This window comes from Lotus japonicus, chromosome 4 (genome assembly GCF_012489685.1).
Source record: "Lotus japonicus ecotype B-129 chromosome 4, LjGifu_v1.2".
Taxonomy (NCBI): Eukaryota; Viridiplantae; Streptophyta; class Magnoliopsida; order Fabales; family Fabaceae; genus Lotus; species Lotus japonicus.
In genome coordinates this window covers 26599270-26620250 of record NC_080044.1, presented here as the reverse complement: position 1 = coordinate 26620250, position 20981 = coordinate 26599270, and the positions used below count along the sequence as shown (strand labels likewise).

General features: G+C 40.7%; 1 long non-coding RNA gene across 1 annotated transcript; it reads left to right on the top strand.

Moving 5' to 3' along the window:
• The first annotated feature begins 529 nt into the window (after window positions 1-529).
• On the top strand, window positions 530-2946 carry LOC130713829 (uncharacterized). Its single transcript, XR_009011040.1, has 2 exons — window positions 530-1113; window positions 2642-2946. It is a non-coding gene; the product is annotated as an uncharacterized LOC130713829 (long non-coding RNA).
• Window positions 2947-20981: the final 18035 nt, after the last annotated feature.

The window sequence follows — 20981 nt, the reverse complement described above, 5'->3', positions numbered from 1 at the left end:
ACGATATACAGCTGAGAGATGATCTGACAATGGAGGTGCCACCCATCAAGATCGTCGATCGAAGTGTAAAGCGCTTAAGAAACAAGGAGGAACCTTTAGTGAAGGTCGTGTGGAATCAAGAGACTGGCGACGCGACCTGGGAGTTAGAAGATAAGATGCGGGAGTCACACCCCGATTTATTTGTAAACCCTTAAGTTTCGAGGGCGAAACTATTTTAAGGGGGGTGGTATTGTAAGGCCCTAAGTTCAATTTGGAACAATTTTATGGAAGTTCGAATAAAATTGAAGTTTTAGTTAATGTTTGATAGCTGGCAGATTAGAACTGTCAACTTGGGTGAATTTTTAGAGGGTCTTAACGACTTCATTTGGGAAAACTTCCTTCATGAGAGTTGTAGCCCTTTAAGTCTAGAAAATTCTCCAAGTGGTTTCGAGTCAATCCGATATCTGTAGCTTCAGATATCCCCGTTTTAGTGAGCATAGGTCCAGCTGCCCAGACCTTACGAGCTCTAACTTAAAACTTTGGGCTTAAGCCTTGGTTAATGCGTTATTTGGGTCGGTTAGTGAACTTATGAGGTCATGATCAGGAGATTAAGAAGAGGCTAAGTGGGCCAAGTGACTTGGATGAGAAGGAAGGAGCTAGGGTTATGAAAATCCTAGCCCATTAGTGGTGATGCCGCAGCCTTGCAAGGAGAAAAGGGAGGGAGATTTTGATTTTCTTCTGCAGTAAAGAGTGATTAGTACCAATTAAGCCCTGTCCCCTCTGACTTAAAACAGCATTAAACCCAAAACCACAACCCTAGCCCACTATTTTCCCCTTGACCGCCAGTTTTGTGAGTAAAAGGGAGAGAAAAACCAAATTTTCTTTCTTTCTTTCACACTTCAGAAAAACAGAAGCTAATCACGTAAACACACCCCCATCTCCTTCATCTTGCTCCAAGAACCACCACCATCCAAGCCACCGCCGGCCACCATCACCACCCATAACACCTTGCGCGTGAAGGAGGAGCTGCGAGAGGAAAGGGAACCGCGAAGAGGGGGAGAAGAAGGACGTGGACAGCAAGCTTTTTGATCTTGAATCTTCATCTTTTCTTTATTTTCAGGCCATTAACCCAAGGTAAGGGCTGGTCCTAGGATTGGGTAGATTGCCTAGGGTATTTGCCATGTTTTACTATGAGAAAAGCCATGAACATGATTGCATTTGCAAGAGTTTTGTGTTCATGATGCTTGCTGTTTATTTTTGCCTTGAGATCTTGATGTTTTGCTTCTGATTTGAGATGAAATGTTGATGCCATGATTCTCCATTAATCATCACTACAACTACCGTTTCTTCTATGACTTTGCTTGATTAAAATGATTGAAGATTTATATGCTTAGATCTGCCTTTTGTGCTAGAATTGATGGTTATCTTGGTTCTGGAAATTTAAGCATGATATATGATATATGATATGTGGTTCTTGCTGCTGGAATATGGTTTAAAACTCTGGGACTTGAATGGTTGAAAAATTAATTTGAAGGCAAAAGTATCTCTGCCAGTTTCCTGTACTGGACAGCGAGTTTCGGAGCTTAATATCACCTAATTCGGGGTCTCAAATGAAAAAGGGATAAACTGGAAAATTGTAGATTTTCGAATTGGCTTTCTATGCATATAAAGAACATAATTTTTGGTCTAGTAATGAGGTCTGGAGGTCGATCTTAGTGACTGTTGCACCTGCTGTTCTTCCTGTACCGGACAGCAAGCTTTAAGGCCTAATATCACCTAATTCTGGATCTCAAATGGAAAAGTGATAAACTATAAAAGTGTAGAGTTTCGACTTATCTTTCCAGTCATGTATCATGTGAAATTTTTGGCTAAGTATTGCGGTCTGTAGACCAGTTTTAGTACACGCTGCACCTGTTGTCCAGAAACACTAAATTTGAGAAATTGTTGGAAATGTTAGTAACATGTGATTAGGGACATTTGTGAGATTTTTATATGATGATATCTGTAAACTGAGCCTCTGGAATTTGTAAATAATTTGTGAATTTGGGAGGCCCTGATTATTTCTATGCTTTGCATGAAGTTTAGTTGTGACTTTTTTAGGAGGTCGCTCACCCAGCTGTAATTCCTCCTAGTGTGACTGTTATTTCTTGACGTTGTAATCTGATACGATATTAACTCATAAGACTCTAGGATTGACATTAGAGCCTTAAACACCAAGAGAATGAATTTATAACTCGCTTGCAAGTAAATGTGAATAATTTGGACATAGGTCAGGTAGACTATGGTCCATGAGAACGATGGTACCTTGCACGCGAGGGAGTTATTTGGGTTGACTGCGGTCTCCCGTGAACCTTGTGGGCCGGTGTGGCTTCACGTGATTTGGTTGACTGCGGTCACCGTGAACTTTTGTGGATCATTGCGGCTCCACGTGATTTGGTTGACTGCGGTCACCGTGATAACCGTGCCTCTGCGGAAGCACGAAGATGGCCATGGAAGTTTTGGTGGGTTGTGTGAAGTGAGATTCCGTTAGTAACTGACTCTTTCCCATAAAAGACATATAATGTACTTATATTATATATGTTGTTGTTGATTTTGTCATTATCATTCTTTTTGTTGGACCTGACCCTGCTTGTTTGCTATGTGTTTATTTGGGGGGGGGTAGATGGTCGTGAAGATAATGGCGACGACTCATTCTTAGGAGTTGATGCTACTTGACGAGCCACTACAGATGACGACTACACTTCTGATGAAGAGGAAGAAGATAAAGAGGAAGGGGCCAAGGATATGGTTGGGTTGTGAGACATCCATTTTTCTTTTGGGTTGAGAGTACCGAGTTTTGGAAGTATTGAACCATTACTTTATTTTAGTTGAGATAGTTTAACTTGATGTAATTTACTTTGAAGTTTTCTTCCGGATATTTATTTCATACTCTTTTCAATGATTAATAAATTTTGAGGTTTAGGTTGATGTTTATTTCCGCAAGTTTGAAATGGTTAAATTTCGAGAATTTTGTAAAATTGAACTTTTATCATTAATTCAAGATTAATAAGTGAATCGACGAAAACTCTTTACGAAAATTGGTTAATTAGTTACTGTGTAACACTCGAGAAATCGGGGCGTTACAAGGATCATCATGGCCGACCAAACCCTCGGGGGTAATCTTCTTGAAGGCTCCCATTCCGCTGAGATCTATTCCCTCATAAAGGTATTGGACCTGGGCTTTGGCAAGGAAGAAACCGTGGTCGCACCCGTCCACAGCCTCAGCAGCAGCTTCGACCTCCAACCTCGCTCGAAGGGTTTTGGCTTCAGAGACCGCCTGGGTTTCCATCTCTGCAACAGCTTTGGTTTTTGCCGCGAGTTGATTCCTCACTTCGGCGAGAGTCTCATTCGACAACGCTAACTCGTTGCGCAGGGCCGTTATCTCCTCATCTTTCGCCTCCAACTCCTTCTGCTAGTCGTCCCGCTCGTCCCTTAAGTCCTCCATTCTCTCTTCACAAGCGGATAAGTCGGCCTCGCGACCGCTCATATCGATTCCCAGGTTGGTCAGTTTAGTTATTTGGGTCGTCACCTGAGTCAACAACCTGTCACGCTCTCTGTACGCCTCGAGTGTAGCAAGGCGATAACTCTCAGCCTTCCGGCGGAGCTCTTCAACTTCAGCTGCAGATGCCGAATCCTGGGATAACTGGGCAAAGAGGCACCCCGCACGCAGGAGACTCGAGATGGCTTCTTCTGCCACGCCATCAAGGTCGGAATTCTCAGCTCCTCTCATGTTATCAAAGAAGGGATCAAACAACATAAGTCGACAAGAGTAGGTTGCTAGTTTGGAGGAGGGTTCTCGTCCTCGACAACGTTCAAATGACTGACAGCAGGACAGCAGGAGCTTGATCCTTCTCGTTACGAACCGTTTCATGGGTTGGGGAAGCCCTGGGAGAGCTTACCTCAACTTGTTGGGATGTATGGTCAGAAGGGGATGTTGTTTGAGTAGGATCAGGAGCAGCGTTCTCGGAGTCTCCTTAAGAAGGGGTGAGGTTTCCACCTCGTTGCCCTTGGGGTCCGGTTCGTCCTCGCCCGCCACGCCCTGGCGAGGAACAAATGACTTGTCGGTTTTGACCCCCTTGGCTTTCTTCTTTTTCTTATTTAGCAGAGGGATGGCAGCTATAGTTCCTCCGTCTGTGCCAAGATCAGCTTCTTTGGATTTGTAGGAGTCTTCCGCTAAGGAGGGAAGAGTGGTGTTGTTGGTAGAGCCCGGCGCCGGCTCGTCAGTCTCAGGAGGAATGACAGCATCAGCCGTTGGTTCGCTAGACCCAGGAGCTGCAATGTGTGGTGTTGCTCCGCCGGCCTCAAGAGAGGCAGTGTTGACTGTGGATCCTGGCGCGGGCTCAACCGATGCGGACCCGCGTACCCGTTTCTTTGGGGAGGGGGCGGTGGTCTCGGTGCCGGCATCCACAGTAGTGCGTTTCCTCTTACTTCCGCTGGTATTGAAGACGGGAGGAAATTCGAAAGTTTTGGCGGCCAGGGCACGCTCCAGTTCGGTTTTAGTAAAATTCATTCCTCCCAGGAATGAACCAAGGGTGTTCTTGCGAGCGGCCTCGAGCAATTGGGAGCACTCAAGGACCGGAAGCCCAGCAAGAAAGCTAAGGACGATTTTATCTCCATCACTTAGCAACGCATCGGATGGCGGCGGAACATCGCGGGGGCTCTTGGTCCAGTAGAAGGGAAACATGGCAGTCCCGTCCCGAAGGGTGAAAGCTTCAGGATAAGTGGGATGCACGGTTATACGGAAGTATCAGCGCCCAGGTCCCATCTTGACGTTGCTCTTGTAGGGGTGGAGACGCTGGCGGCCTGTGCGTGATTTCAGGGAAACCCACCCTGGGGTTTTGGTTTTTAAAGACTTCGGCTCCACGGCGTAGAAGTAAAAGAAGTGGGCGGTTTTTGGTTCAAGGCCAACGGCATCGCAGAGAATCTCAAAACAACGAACGAAGGCTCAGGCGTTCTGATGTAGTTGGCAGGGGGCCACATTGATTTCCATCATAACTTGGCGAAGGAAAGGGGAGAAGGGTTGTTTGATTCCCAGGTTGAGGAATAGATATTCGTAGACATAAAAGAAGTGGGGTCTCTCCACTCAATGGTCAACCGCACGGTGCTGTCAGGGCCGGCGAATCGATAGGCATCTCCCGGTGACAAGAACGTCTTTGAGGGATTTCTCGTAGCAAAACCCACCAACCTGGCGGGCCATCTGAGTAACAGACTCATGGGAGGACAATTCAGAGGTTTGGCAAATGGCCTTTTGAACGGGGGTTTTTAGTACGGCGTGGGGAAGTCATTCTTGCCAAAGGAGAAGAGTGGAGTGAAGATGGGGTAGGGTGCTAGGGTGTCAATTTTGGCAAGATATGAGGATTTCAGAAGTGGTGAATGATGGAACAAGGGGGATTTAAAAGTTAAAGTGAGTAGCGGTTGGGAAATCGTGGTAAGGTGAAATGATTACACTGGGAGAACGTGACGCGGTTTTTGGGGGAATGGGAACGGCACAATAAGTGAAAAGTTGCAACCGCTGAAGTTCATTGGTTTAAATTCAAATTGACAGACTTTATTGTGATTTGAAGGGACATATCGGAGATAGGGGTTAAGATTTTGTAGATTCGTTGGACTTTGTGTTATCCTAATGCGTTACATGTGGCTTACACGCGTCAATTCATCATGGTCCACGGCGATCATTGCTGGAACGGGGCGAGGGATCCAAGCGCTGACGCCACGAGCCAACTTGTGGACTCGTGGGATCAAGGGAATTCGCTAGGAAAATCAAAGAATTTGCCCTAGGCTCTAGTTATCAAGCCATGTTGGCAATTGTTTTAAGTCATTAGGTTTCGGCTTTAGGTAGCTTACTCATGACCGTCGCCTTGTGTTTTTTCTTAAAAGACACACTCAGCTCTCATGCCTCGAGCTCGGTGTCTTGTGGACTTGTGGACTAGGCGAGACCCTAGAGTCCCTCGCCCAGGCGCGCCAGCCTGGGGCGACATGCGAGCCAGGAAATTGGGCCTTCTCCCGGGAGGCCCAACTGGCCCATTAGGAGAAATTAGGGGCGCCAAGCCCAACCCCCGAATCTATAAATAGGGAGCGGTTACCAATTATAAGGGACTTTGAGCTCATTTGAGAAATACAAGCTTAAAATTCAGTTACTTTCTCTCTCTAAGCGTTTACGCTCTTACTCTCTCTAGATTCTCACATCACGATCCTCTCACTATGGGTATCGTACCTCATCTCTATGTTCTTAGATAGACACATGGACACTCAGACTTGCGAGGAGGAAAGTTATGACTTTGCTAGGATTTTGATAATGTAATCAGATCCAGTGCTTGAAAATTTTAAGATTCCGATTACGGTGGATGATAAGGAGATGGAGGTCCTGGTTGAAATTGATCATGTATGTAAGGAATACCTTGAGGAAGATGACCACAAGCATCATGAATATATGTTTCCAGAGAAGTTCTGGGTGGAAGATTCATTCCAAAAATCGCCATCGGAAGATCAATCTCCGGTGACGTCCAATCTCCGGTGGTCTGGTTGAATGGGGATGCGGGCGACGCCTCGGGGTGTAACAATGTCAATGATTATGCTTGTGTCGAACGTGATGAGATGGGGGTCTCGAGGGAGTTAATTCGTTTAGATGATTGGTCAAACCAATTCAACTGGATACAGGTGGATGCCAAGGATGATGTTTTGAATTTAATTTTTGCTGGTGCGAGGCAAAATTCAAATGAAACACTAAGGACTTTGGTGATTCCAACTGAATGGTGGAATTTGTTCTGTTATGGGTGTAATTTCCCGATTATACCCTATCTATTCCAAGGTGTTGGGGGTCAAAACAATACTTTATGGGCCGAGAGAAACAAAACCAATCTATTTTCCACCAGAACTGCTGAGCTATGCTCTTTTTTGGACCCGGTTGGACCAATGCTTCCTTTTGAAGGCTTTTCAGCGAATGTGCCTGAGCAGCCCATTACATGTGAAGGAATCTTTGCAGATGACTCTGAGGATTTCGAGTTATTATCAGATGATATTGAGCAAAGTTTGAACATTCACCTTCAAAACATTGTTAAAGGGGTAAATCGATGCCACAAACTCCAAGCGTTGGCTGACTTAATCCCGACAAAATCAAGTAAAGGGCCTGAAAAGAAGAAGAGAGGGAGGAAATCGAAATCAGAGGTAGGCTCCTCAATCCTGAGGGAGGTAACGGACGATTTTGGGGGTGTAGACCCAACAATTGCATCTTTACAAGATGTGGTGCAAAGTGCAGGTTCCAGAGGCTACCTCACTAGGGCGAGGAAAGCATATTTTCTTTGTAAACCAGTTGGGCTCTCTTTCCCAGGGAGTGACGAGGAAGCAATTAGAGGTTTTGCAGAAGAACTGGAAGAAGATAACCTAAACTGCGGCCGGGCTAATATATTATTCACGTGCATTCTTCAATTAAATTTCATGATTGTTTCAAATTCATTTCAGACACTATTTCACATATTTATGTATCATTATTGTCCATATAAAAGCTACATTTAAATTCCAATTTATAAATATTAAAGAAAGTAATATTTGGTAACTGATTATCTTAAATGTCATTTAAAGCTTTCTTTAAATTTCACGTTCAATTATTCGAATTCTTTTAAAATAATTTAAATATTGAAGACAAGGTAATATTGTAACTGATATTTCTTTATTCTCCACATAGATCTCTCACTCGAATCAATGTATTTGTTAAATTTATACTAAATGATACAAATTCTAAAATAGCTATAATTATTGAATCTCGTTAAATTTCCTAACTAGTCATGTTTTCCTGTCCACATATATTATTAATTCTATGATATCTTTAAATTCATTTAAGTCATTTTATTTTAATTAATTTTAAGCATTACTTAATTCTTTAAAGTTGTATTTAAATATCATTCTGAATTATATCCTAATTATATATCAAGTATATAATTATTGAAGACAACTACATATTATGACTAACATTTATTCTTATCCAGTTGCATTGCTTCATTAAATTTCATATCAGTTTTAAATTTATTTAAGACACATTAATGTTTGGTTTTGTATTATTATTGTTCACCTTTAATCAATGTAACAATAATAGATTTGGTAACTGATGATCTTAAATGACATATAAAGATGTATTTAAATTTCATATTCAATGATTCAAATTCAATATGCACAATACAAACATTGAAGAAAACTTAATTTGGTAATTAATGTTTCTTTGTTTTTTTACTTCGATATCACACTCAAATCGATGCATATGGAAATTATTCTTGCAAAGACTCTCACACTTACTCAAAATGACTTTAATCATTTTTATATACTTTAAAGCTGAATTTCAATTCCAAGTTAAAGTATTCAAATTATAAAATTGCTATAAAGCTAATATTGAGAAGTAAAATCCATAACTGATGTTTATTTCTTATTCACGTGCATTCTTCAATTAAATTTCATGATTGTTTCAAATTCATTTCAGACACCATTTCACATATTTATGTATCATTATTGTCAATATAAAAGCTACATTTAAATTCCAATTTATAAATATTTAAGAAAGTAATATTTGGTAACTGATTATCTTAAATGTCTTTTAAAGCTTTCTTTAAATTTCAAGTTCAATTATTCGAATTCTTTTAAAATAATTCAAATATTGAAGACAAGGTATTATTGTAACTGATATTTTTTTATTTTCCACATAGATCTTGTAAGACCCAAGTTTTTAAGCTTATGCTAAGTGAATAAACTTCTTATTCACGATTAGGGTTGATGTATCGTGAAGGGAAACCTGAACTAGAGTTTACCAAATGAAATAAATTTATGAAGGAGAAAGTTCAGGAAAAGTCTGAGGATCGTATGGATGTCGATAAAAGTTATAGCACGATCGTTACACGCTTAAACCTAGGTCAGAAACCCTAGTATATAGCTAATTTTCACTTTTAGGCACGACAGAAGTTAATTCCAAAAATCTTCAGAGAAATGTTAGAACTTCTCTTTTTCCATATATCAAAATCGTTTCGAGGCGAAACTCTAGGATCTACGAACGTCCGATTCCAATCATCGGAAGTTTGCCGAAACCGAAACCCTGGTATTTCAAAACCCTAGAATTTCTCGACAATGAAGACTTTATCTATTCAGAGCTTCAAATGAATATTCTACACGCGTACACCCATTTCTCTTGATGATTTCAATCTTTCTTCCGAAGGAAGTTTTCTATTCCGACATTCGATGCAAAAAGCAACTTATCGGGTAAAATAGTTTTACACCGACTTTGCACCGACTTTGCATTAGTTGCCAAAAATACAAGGAGACATCTTCTTAGCTTAGGAATTCCTTTGCCAAAACCTATCTTAGAATTCATGGAGAATAATGCCGGAAAAATCTGATTCGCGAAACTTTCATTTTCCCGCGAATTACCATTTTCTATATATAGCAAGAAAGGTGAGAAAAATTACAAGAACTCCTCCATTTTCTCTCCAAGGCCGCGAGCTCCATAGAAGGAAGAGGAAGAAGAGCTTTTCTTCAAACCTTGCTTGATCGTCGATCAATCAGTTGCTGCTTCAAGGCTTCGAGGTATAGTCGCTAATCCTTACCTCCGATCGCTTTTTCCATAGCTTTTCTGTAGAGTTTTCTGAGTGGATAGTTTATGGGTTTTTGCAAAACTATCCTGAATCTTTCATTTCTGATTCTAAACCTCTTCTATATGTGCCCAAGATCACTTCTGCCGGATTAGATTTTCCGTTATGTCGCCGGAATTCCGCCGGAATCAATTCTAGCCTAAAATACCCATTAATGTAGTTTTTGAGTAAAGTTCCAACCTTTAGGCTGTAAACTATCGCCTTAGCTTAGTGCTAGTAGGATTAGTTGTCATAAACGTCGTTGGTGACGTCCCTGCAAAATTTTATTTTTGGGATTTCAGTTTTGAAAATCCTAAGTTAAAATCATGACCAAAATACCCCTGCGACAGTTTTTGATCCGATAATTTTTCCGAGTTCAGAATACCCTTAGTTACGGCTTATGAAAGCATAGGAACCAAGTTTGATCGAAGAAAAATCGAGCCCCTTAATTGTGAAAAGTGGCCGAGCCTATTAGAGGGGGGAGGAGGAAATTTCCTTTTCCGAAAACTTGTCTTTCGCGCTAGATTATCGTACCTTAGAGTATAAATTACTTCGAGTAACCTTAGTAAGTATCGATAACTTAGTTTCCGATAGATTCTTATAGAATTCTGTGATTTTGTTTTAAAGGAACTTTTGAGGAATTTCCCGAGGAGCAACACTTTGAGTGCGAGGAAGCACTAGTTGATCATTCTGGAGAACTTTCAGGTGAGGGCTTCTCACTGAATCTCTAGTTAATGCTTAGGGTCGATGTTTCGACATTGTTTACTGTTTATGCACTGAGATTGTGTGTGATTGAAAATGTTTTCTGAGGCTTCGGCTGACAATGTAGATGATTCATCTACTGAATGTTTTTGAAGATTGACTTACATGCTATGTGCTATGTGGGTAATCTAGGATGTGTGGTGCATGCTTTATATGCTAAGTGCTAAGTGTTAATGTTGAGATTTCTTGATATATGACATGTTGTTGATTGTGATGACTTAAATATGCTTTACACTGGAAATCTAAGATTCTGAATGGTGAGAATAGCGGGCAGGTCATGCCGATTTTATTTTGAGAGTTTTGAGGAAGTTTGATAAGACGAACGAGGTTCGGGCCTTGATTTTGTTTAGTGGATCGAGACCTCCTCTGGAAGCGACTTGGGATTGGGAGATCCTGCAAATGTATAAGACTTGCGATAAGACAAAATGGAATCTATTTTATAAAGAAAACTCATAATACCTTAAATAACCTCTAAATCTTTAAGTAATGATAACAACCTCGAAGGAAGGCATTGGAAGTGAAATCTTAGTTTTGGAAAATGAGGAGTGTCGTCGGATCCAAGTGTTGAGTATGTTGTCGTTGTGCTGTTGGAGCAGCGTTTGATGTTGTGCTGTTGGAGCAGCGTTTATTGTTGTGCTGTTGGAGCAGCTATGTGTCGTTATGAAGTGTGTCTTTTGGTCGCAGAATCGACTTTACCTTAGGGTAAGCTTTTAGAGACTTTAACTTCCCTAGAACACGTGGCGACGTGTCGAGTGAGGTCGGAGACGTTCTTTGACTAATCATTTTGCATACATGCAACATTAATGAGGTATTAACACAGGACGTACTCTGGACCTCGTCGGTTTCCAAAATGGTCATAAGACCCGGAATGCCGTGAAAGAGCGTTTGTAGACGTCTCTTGTAGCAGACCGAAATGGCAGACCTACGGGTTTACTGCTGATCTGACTACCCCTGTGGGAGTAAGAGACATCACGGGCCGAAATGGCACCACCGTGGCTGGTGAAGGGCTGATCCGATGATGTCCATCCGTTCCGGATTGCATATTGGTTGACTGGGTTAACCTGCATATATATCACGCAACATGCATACTGACTTAGTTGATGAGTGTGGTTGCTATTTGATAAACTTACTTGGAACATGCTAATTGTTATTATTGTCGTTACGATTTTGTGGAACATGCAACCCTAGGAATGATATCTCTAGTTATAAGCCTAAGTGGCTAACTATTATTTGTACCTATTGGTGCTATTATTTACATAATTCGTTGGAGTTGACCCTCGCGTCTTCTGTGTGTGTTTTGGCGGACAAACGCCCATTGTCAGATGTCTTTGGCGGGCTAGTTCGTGATGGTTCACCCTTCGGGGGGAACTAGGTTGGGATGCTGGAACAGGAGCGCGTCGCGGTAGCGAGAGGAGGACGGATGGTGTACATAGACTAGGTCGTTCTGGATTTCGAATTCGGACGACGATCATGCTAGCATGTAGGTTTTAGTGCTGGTGTGAGCTCCTCAAGATGGGATTAGTGTAGGAGTAGAGTCTTAGCTCTGAACATCATTTGTTTCTTTTGGGACAGGGTAGCTTCCCACCTATAGCTTTTTGTGTGGTTTCTTTACAGGAATCACAGAGAGTTGGTTGGACTTAGGAGGTCTTGCTTCAGGCCGATGGGCCAGCTGATTCTCAGTTTTGAGGGATGGTGTTGCGGACACTTCACCTTTATTTTCAGTCTGTACATATTGCCTTCGGGCGTTACACTTTTCTTTCCGTCACTGGAGGTTTACTCGTGACGAGGTTATTACTACAGCGGGGGCTGTTTATATATTGTATATTAGTTCTGATTATTGTTAGTGTTGGGTTTTATTTAATTCAGTCTTGTCTTAGTTATTATCAAAAAAAAAATATTCACGTTTTTCCGCATTAAGTTTATTTTGGTTACTAAAGTGACGCCACCGAAATCGGGGTGTTACAATCTCTCACTCGAATCAATGTATTTGTTAAATTTATACTAAATGATACAAATTCTAAAATAGCTATAATTATTGAATCCATAGTATATACATTCAGGAAAAGATCTCAGCCCAGTCATCGCATACATGGCACCCCCTGATTGGTTAATTTCTTAAAAAATCCTACATGGCACTCATTCTTTCATTCCTCTTATCCTACACCTTTCTTCTTATCCTACACTCATCTGTCTTTAATTGCATAAATTACTCCTTCCATTAATTGATTACTTGACTGATAAGTTTAATTTAATCGTTTATTAATTTTGAATTGAAATGGATACACAATCTCTAATTCCTTTCTGCTGATTCCCTAATTTTAGTGTTCATTAGCAAAGTTGTTGATTTTGTTTCCTTATATGAATTGCTAAATTTACTTACTTTTTTCCATTTAAAACAACTTTTTAAATTTGAAATTCTATCTCTTAATCACGCCCAATTAACTCTGATTTGTGTAACAGCTGCTCAAATGCAATTTAAAATTCCATTGATTTTGGACAATCACCCTTTTGTTGCCATCACTCATTTTTGGACAATCGAGTGTCAGAGCATATTTTGTCTGTAAGTTCAGTTCTGTCCTTTTTGTTTCAGTGCTTTCTATTACATATGTTGTTCATATTTCAATCATGGTTCAGTGATGGCAAATGTTTTAATGATTTCCACACCCTGAGTTGTAATCTACCATCAAAGTGTTTTTTTCTGCTTCTGCATCCTAACTTTGAATATTCATTTGCTATCCTCATAAGCCTAAAGAGTAATAATGCTAACAGAGAAACAGTTGATCAATGAATTAAGTTGTTATGGTATAATGATTTACTAAGTGTGTCTAAGTCCATCATATGGGATTAGGCTTGATTATTGTTGATGACTAGATTTTACTCTGGTCATAACTGAATCGAATTCCATCTTCTATAATTATTGGCACTGGCTTACATTATGGTAATTATAATTGTAAATGTCTCTTTTCTTGAACATTAGGTGAATCAAATTCTTTATTATAATTGTAAATGCCCCTTTTCTTGAACATAATTAGAGAGGTGGATATGATTATCATAAATTAATAATCCATCACATGAGCCACTATGAATACTAGGTAAAATTTACTAATAATTAATCATTAAACATGTGATGTATTACAACAATAATTAAAATATCGAAAATTTAATATAGTCATTGACTTTTGATAGTTTAACTACTAAAAATGACTCACTTGATCCAGTGGTTCTATAAATATGCTTTGGATCACTGAATCATTTGGCAGAGAAATCATATACTTCAAACAGAACAGAGGCAAATGGATTCCCTGCTTCCAATCTCAACAGCAGTACATGCAGATTCAGAGAAGCAAAATGCTTCTTTAGAAATTCAACACCAAAAGGATAATGTTGATGCAGGCGCTCTCTTTGTCCTCAAATCAAAAGGTAATATAAATGATCCCTTTTCTTTTCAATATCATGCTTCTAAGTGGAAGTGTGCTATTTTTTATCAGCATGTAAGTAATTAAAAAAGAAATTAAGAAACCCAAAGACTACTAAACTATGAAGTGATGGCACAATGGTCTCTTACCTGGTGTATTAAAGTTGTTCAATTTTATCTTTAGTTCAATGCTATGATGAGTTCTAATTGTTTTGAAGCTCTTGAGCATTGATTCAATGAATAATGGATTGATGACCTTTTTCAATGTACATGCTCAGTTGCTCTATGACTGTACTCTGTAGAAGAAAATTGATTGTTGTCATGAGGGTCCAAATTAACATTAAGTTTATTTAAGTTTCTCAGCCATTTTTTCAAGCACTGTGCCTCAAGAAGACATACTTCTCTATTTTTTTACTTTTATTTTGCTTCACATAATTGCTAAAGGGGATCCATCAGATTCTATTTATATGGAGGTAGAGCTGGAAAGGTTGTCATATAATAACCAAACTTTCTCAGAATGCAATAAGTCTGGAAGGTGGACAAACCTTGACCCCTGAGTCAAGGGAACATCTCATATATATTGAGGTTTTATGATTAAACGTTCTATTTATACTCATTGTTATGAATAAAATTTACATTTGTTTGTTGGAAACATGAGATAGCTTAAAAGAGAGGCAGATATTGAGCACACAAATGCAGAAGAGGAAATCGAAATCTGGAAGAATGAACCTATATTCGAGATGGTGCCTTCCTTTGAGCTTGAAGCAAAGGAGTTTACAACTCAACTGGCTCATCGCCTGTGGACTGACATAGAGGACATGGAACACTTTATAAAGAGTGGAACTTTTAAGGAGATATTTGGACTCAACTTTGCCCCACCATTTTCAAGTAGGAAATCATTTTGTTGATAGCCAGTGCGTGGCATCTTTTAAGAGTTTTAATGTAGTTTGATATGACCATGTAAAAATTTCCCAGCTCTATGTAAAACATAGTGAATTCTTTTTTCCGAAACTAAAGAAACAAATTGATTTATGTTGTATGTTTTTTACTCTTATTGTCAGAGATTTGTTTATTTGTTGTAGATTTCGTCTAAGTTGAACATCATGAATGGTTTTATACAAACATAGCAACTTGGATCTTGGTAACATGAACCCGTCGGATGAAAATTCATTAAGGGTTATCATGTTTGTATAAAAATAAATTATAGAAACTCATTGAATTTTCATTAAACTTGGTTTAAAGTATAGTGTAGTTTAACTATGACTTACAAAATGTCTTCTTCAGCAGCATTACCAATAGATATTGTGTATTATATTCTTCCTATAAACAACCAATGCTAATAACATGGATTTGGCTCCTCTAAGAAGGTAAAAGAAGCATCATAATTATTATGAATAATGCTAGAAACATTCATGTGAAGTCCACTTGTGGGTCATTTTGTAACACCCCGATTTCGGTGGCGTCACTTTAGTAACCAAAATAAACTTAATGCGGAAAAACGTGAATATTTTTTTTTTTGATAATAACTAAGACAAGACTGAATTAAATAAAACCCAACAATAACAATAATCAGAACTAATATACAATATATAAACAGCCCCCGCTGTAGTAGTAACCTCGTCACGAGTAAACCTCCAGTGACGGAAAGAAAAGTGTAACGCCCGAAGGCAAGTTATACAAACCAAAAGAAAAGGGTGAAGTGCCCGCAACACCATCCCTCAAAACTGAGAATCAGCTGACCCAATGGCCTGAAAATAAGACCTCCTAAGTCCAACCAACTCTCTGTGATTCCCGTAAGGAAACCACACAAAAAGCTATAGGCGGATCTACCCTGTCCCCTAAGTAACAAATGAAGCAAGACTGTCAGAGCTAAAACTCTACTCCTACACTAATCCTAACTCGAGGAGCTCATACCAACACTCAAATCTATGTGCTAGCATGATCGTCGTCTGAATCAGAATCCAGAACGACCAAGTCTACTAACCCTATCCGTCCTCCTCTCGCAACCGTAGTGCGCTCCGATGCTGGACTCACGGGCTTAGGGCCCGAACCCTGATCATCAATGATCGCAACGGAGGGTGCACTAGACCCTGCCGAAGGCACTCCCACTGGAATCTCCTCTGAGGGATCCTTCTCCTCTGAAGATGACGGTGGCGGCGGTGCTCCTCCGAATCCTGGTCCGCAGTGAACGCCCGGTGGCAAGTTGAAGCTGATAGAGCATCGCCTCAACACTCCTGACCTCAAGAGTCCTCCACTGTCCACGTGATCCTCCATGATACGCCCCGAATACGTCGCTCGGTGGCTCGCGGGGTCAACCACCCACGACCCGGGGTCGTCCTGATCGATCATCTCATACCTAATCCCCCCCGAAGGGTGGACCATGGTGTACCAGTCCGCAATATTCATCTGACAAAAGGCGTTGTCCGCCAAAACACACACAGAAGACGCGAGGGTCAACTCAAAAGAACTATGTAGATAATAAACCCAATAGGTACAAATAATAGATAGCCACTTAGGCTTATAACTAGAGATATCATTCCTAGGGTTGCATGTTCCACAAAATCATAATGACAATAATAACAATTAGCATGTTCCAAGTAAGTTTATCAAATAGCAACCACACTCATCAACTAAGTCAGTATGCATGTTGCGTGATATGTATGCAGGTTAACCCAGTCAACCAATATGCAATCCGGAACGGATGGACATCATCGGATCAGCCCTTCACCAGCCACGGTGGTGCCATTTCGGCCCGTGATGTCTCTTACTCCCACAGGGGTAGTCAGATCAGCAGTAAACCCGTAGGTCTGCCATTTCGGTCTGCTACAAGAGACGTCTACAAACGCTCTTTCACGGCATTCCGGGTCTTATGACCATTTTGGAAACCGACGAGGTCCAGAGTACGTCCTGTGTTAATACCTCATTAATGTTGCATGTATGCAAAATGATTAGTCAAAGAACGTCTCCGACCTCACTCGACACGTCGCCACGTGTTCTAGGGAAGTTAAAGTCTCTAAAAGCTTACCCTAAGGTAAAGTCGATTCTGCGACCAAAAGACACACTTCATAACGACACATAGCTGCTCCAACAGCACAACAATAAACGCTGCTCCAACAGCACAACATCAAACGCTGCTCCAACAGCACAACGACAACATACTCAACACTTGGATCCGACGACACTCCTCATTTTCCACGGTGGTGCCATTTCAGCCACGGTAGTCAGATCAGCAGTAAACCCGTAGGTCTGCCATTTCGGTCTGCTACAAGAGACGTCTACAAACGCTCTTTCACGGCATTCCGGGTCTTATGACCATTTTGGAAACCGACGAGGTCCAGAGTACGTCCTGTGTTAATACCTCATTAATGTTGCATGTATGCAAAATGATTAGTCAAACAACGTCTCCGACCTCACTCGACACGTCGCCACGTGTTCTAGGGAAGTTAAAGTCTCTAAAAGCTTACCCTAAGGTAAAGTCGATTCTGCGACCAAAAGACACACTTCATAACGACACATAGCTGCTCCAACAGCACCACAACACACGCTGCTCCAACAGCACAATAACACACGCTGCTCCAACAGCACAACAATAAACGCTGCTCCAACAGCACAACATCAAACGCTGCTCCAACAGCACAATGACAACATACTCAACACTTGGATCCGACGACACTCCTCGTTTTCCCAAAATTAAGATTTCACTTCCAATGCCTTCCTTCGAGGTTGTTATCATTACTTAAAGATTTAGAGGTTATTTAAGGTCTTATGAGTTTTCTTTATAAAATAGATTCCATTTTGTCTTATCGCAAGTCTTATACATTTGCAGGATCTCCCAATCCCAAGTCGCTTCCAGAGGATGTCTCGATCCACTAAAACAAAATCAAGGCCCGAACCTCGTTCGTCCTATCAAACTTTCTCAAAACTCTCAAAATAAAATCGGCATGACCTGCCCGCTATCCTCACCATTCAGAATCTCAGATTTCCAGTGTAAAGCATATTTAAATCATCACAATCAACAACATGTCATATATCAAGAAATCTCAACATTAACACTTAGCACTTAGCATATAAAGCATGCACCACACATCCTAGATTACCCACATAGCACATAGCATGTAAGTCAATCTTCAAAAACATTCAGTAGATGAATCATCTACATTGTCAGCCGAAGCCTCAGAAAACATTTTCAATCACACACAATCTCAGTGCATAAACAGTAAACAATGTCGAAACATCGACCCTAAGCATTAACTAGAGATTCAGTGAGAAGCCCTCACCTGAAAGTTCTCCAGAATGATCAACTAGTGCTTCCTCGCACTCAAAGTGTTGGTCCTCGGGGAAATCCTCAAAAGTACCTTTACAATGAAATCACAGAATACTATAAGAATCTATCGGAAACTAAGCTATCGATACTTACTAAGGTTACTCGAAGTAATCTATACTCTAAGGTACGATAATCTAGCGCGAAAAGACAAGTTTTCGGAAAAGGAAATTTTCCTCCTCCCCCCCTATAGGGCTCGGCCACTTTGGTTAATTATGGGGCTCGATTTTTCTTCGATCAAACTTGGTTCCTATGCTTTCATAAGCCGTAACTAAGGGTATTCTGAACTCGGAAAAATTATCGGATCAAAAACTGTCGCAGGGGTATTTTGGTCATGATTTTTAACTTAGGATTTTCAAAACTGAAATCCCAAAAATAAAATTTTGCAGGGACGTCACCAACGATGTTTATGACAACTAATCCTACTAGCACTAAGCTAAGGCGATAGTTTACAGCCTAAAGATTGGAACTTTACTCAAAAACTACATAAATGGGTATTTTAGGCTCAAATTGATTCCGGCGGAATTCCGGCGACATAACGGAAAATCTAATCCGGCAGAAGTGATCTTGGGCATACATAGAAGAGGTTTAGAATCAGAAATGAAAGATTCAGGATAGTTTTGCAAAAACCCATAAACTATCCGCTCAGAAAACTCTACAGAAAAGCTATGGAAAAAGCGATCAGAGGTAAGGATTAGCGACTATACCTCGAAGCCTTGAAGTAGCAACTAACGGATCAACGATCAAGCAAACGATGAAGAAAAACTCTTCTTCCTTCTTCCTTGTTCTTGGCTGCGGTTTAGAGGAGAGAAAATGGAGGAAAATTGTGTTTTTTCTTCCTTTATTTGCTATATATAGAAGGTGGAAATTCGCGGGAAAATGAAAGTTTCGCGAATCTGATTTTTCCGGCATCATTCTCCATGAATTCTAAGATAGGTTTTGGCAAAGGAATTCCTAAGCTAAGAAGATGTCTCTTTTTATTTTTGGCAACTAATGCAAAGTCGGTGCAAAGTCGGTGTAAAACTATTTTACCCGATAAGTTGCTTTTTGCCTCGAATGTCGGAATGGAAAACTTCCTTCTGAAGAAAGATTGAAATTATCAAGAGAAATGGGTGTACGCGTGTAGAATATTCATTTGAAGCTCTGAATAGATAAAGTCCCCATAGTCGGGTGATTCTAGGGTTTTGAAATACCAGGGTTTCGGTTTCGGCAAACTTCCGATGATTGGAATCGGACGTTCGTAGATCCTAGAGTTTCGCCTCGAGACGATCGTGATATATGGAAAAAGAGAAGTTCTAACATTTCTCTGAAGATTTTTGGAATTAACTGCCATCGTGCCTAAAAGTGAAAATTAGCTATATACTAGGGTTTCTGACCTAGGTTTAAGCGTGTAACGATCGTGCTATAACTTTTATCGATCATAATGCAATCCTTGAACTTTTCCTGAACTTTCTCCTTCATAAATATATTTCATTTAATAAACTTTCGTTCAGGTTTCCCTTCACATTACATCAACCCTAATCGTGAATAAGAAGTTTATTCACTTAGCATAAACTTAAAAACTCGGGCCTTACATTACTACCCTCCAAAAAGAAAGTTTCGACCTCGAAACTTAAGGGTTAGTAAAAAGTTCTGGATACTGTTCTTGAATCTTCTCCTTCAGCTCCCATGTCGCATCACCCGTGTCTTTATTCCAAATGACCTTCACTAACTCGATCTCTTTCCCTCTCAACTGTTTTATCCTGGTATCACCAATGCTAATTGGCGGTGTCTCGAAAGACAGATCATCCTTCAACTCAATATCATCCAGCTCGATAACATGTGTCGGATCCGCAATATATTTCCTCAGTTGTGACACGTGGAATACATCATGAATATTTGATAGAAATGGAGGTAGTGCAATCTGGTAAGCGACTGGTCCAATTCGACGAGTGATCTGATACGGTCCAATAAACTTGGGCGTAAGCTTCTTTGACTTGATTGCTCGACCAACTCCCGTCGTCTGAGTAACTCTCAGAAATACATGATCTCCTTCTTCGAACTCCAGAGTTCTGCGCCTCTGATCTGCATAACTCTTCTGTCTACTCTGAGAAGTCCTCATCTTCTCTCTGATCTGCTTGATCTTCTCAGTGGTCTGTTGCAGAAGTTCCGGTCCTACCAACAGATTTTCTCCGTTTTGGTACCAACACAAAGGTGTTCTACACTTGCGGCCATACAAAGCCTCATACGGTGCCATACCAATGCTCGTATGAAAACTGTTGTTGTATGTGAACTCAATCAATGGCAATAAGGTATCCCAACTGCCCTTGTTGTCTAGAACGCAAGCGCGTAGCAAATCTTCCAACGACTGAATAGTTCTCTCAGTCTGTCCATCAGTCTGCGGATGATAAGCAGAACTTAGTCTCAACCTCATTCCCAAAGCTTCTTGAAGAGCTCCCCAAAAATGTGATGTAAACTTCGGGTCTCGATCGGATACAATACTTGTCGGTACTCCGTGAAGTCGTACAATCTCCGCTATATATATCTCTGATAGTTTCTCCACGTTGTACGTAGTCCTCACCGGTACGAAATGAGCCGACTTAGTCAGTCGATCCACGATTACCCAAATAGAATCGTATCCCTTCTGAGTTCTTGGCAAAGCCACGACGAAATCCATCGATATGCTATCCCATTTCCATTCTGGCACATCCAAGCTTTGTAGCATACCTGAAGACATCTGATGCTCCACCTTCGCCTTCTGACATGTCAGACATGCAGCTACATACTCAGCCACTTGTCTTTTCATTCCTGGCCACCAAAAATTCACCTTCAAGTCCTGGTACATCTTCTTCATTCCAGGATGAATGCTTAACTTGCTCTT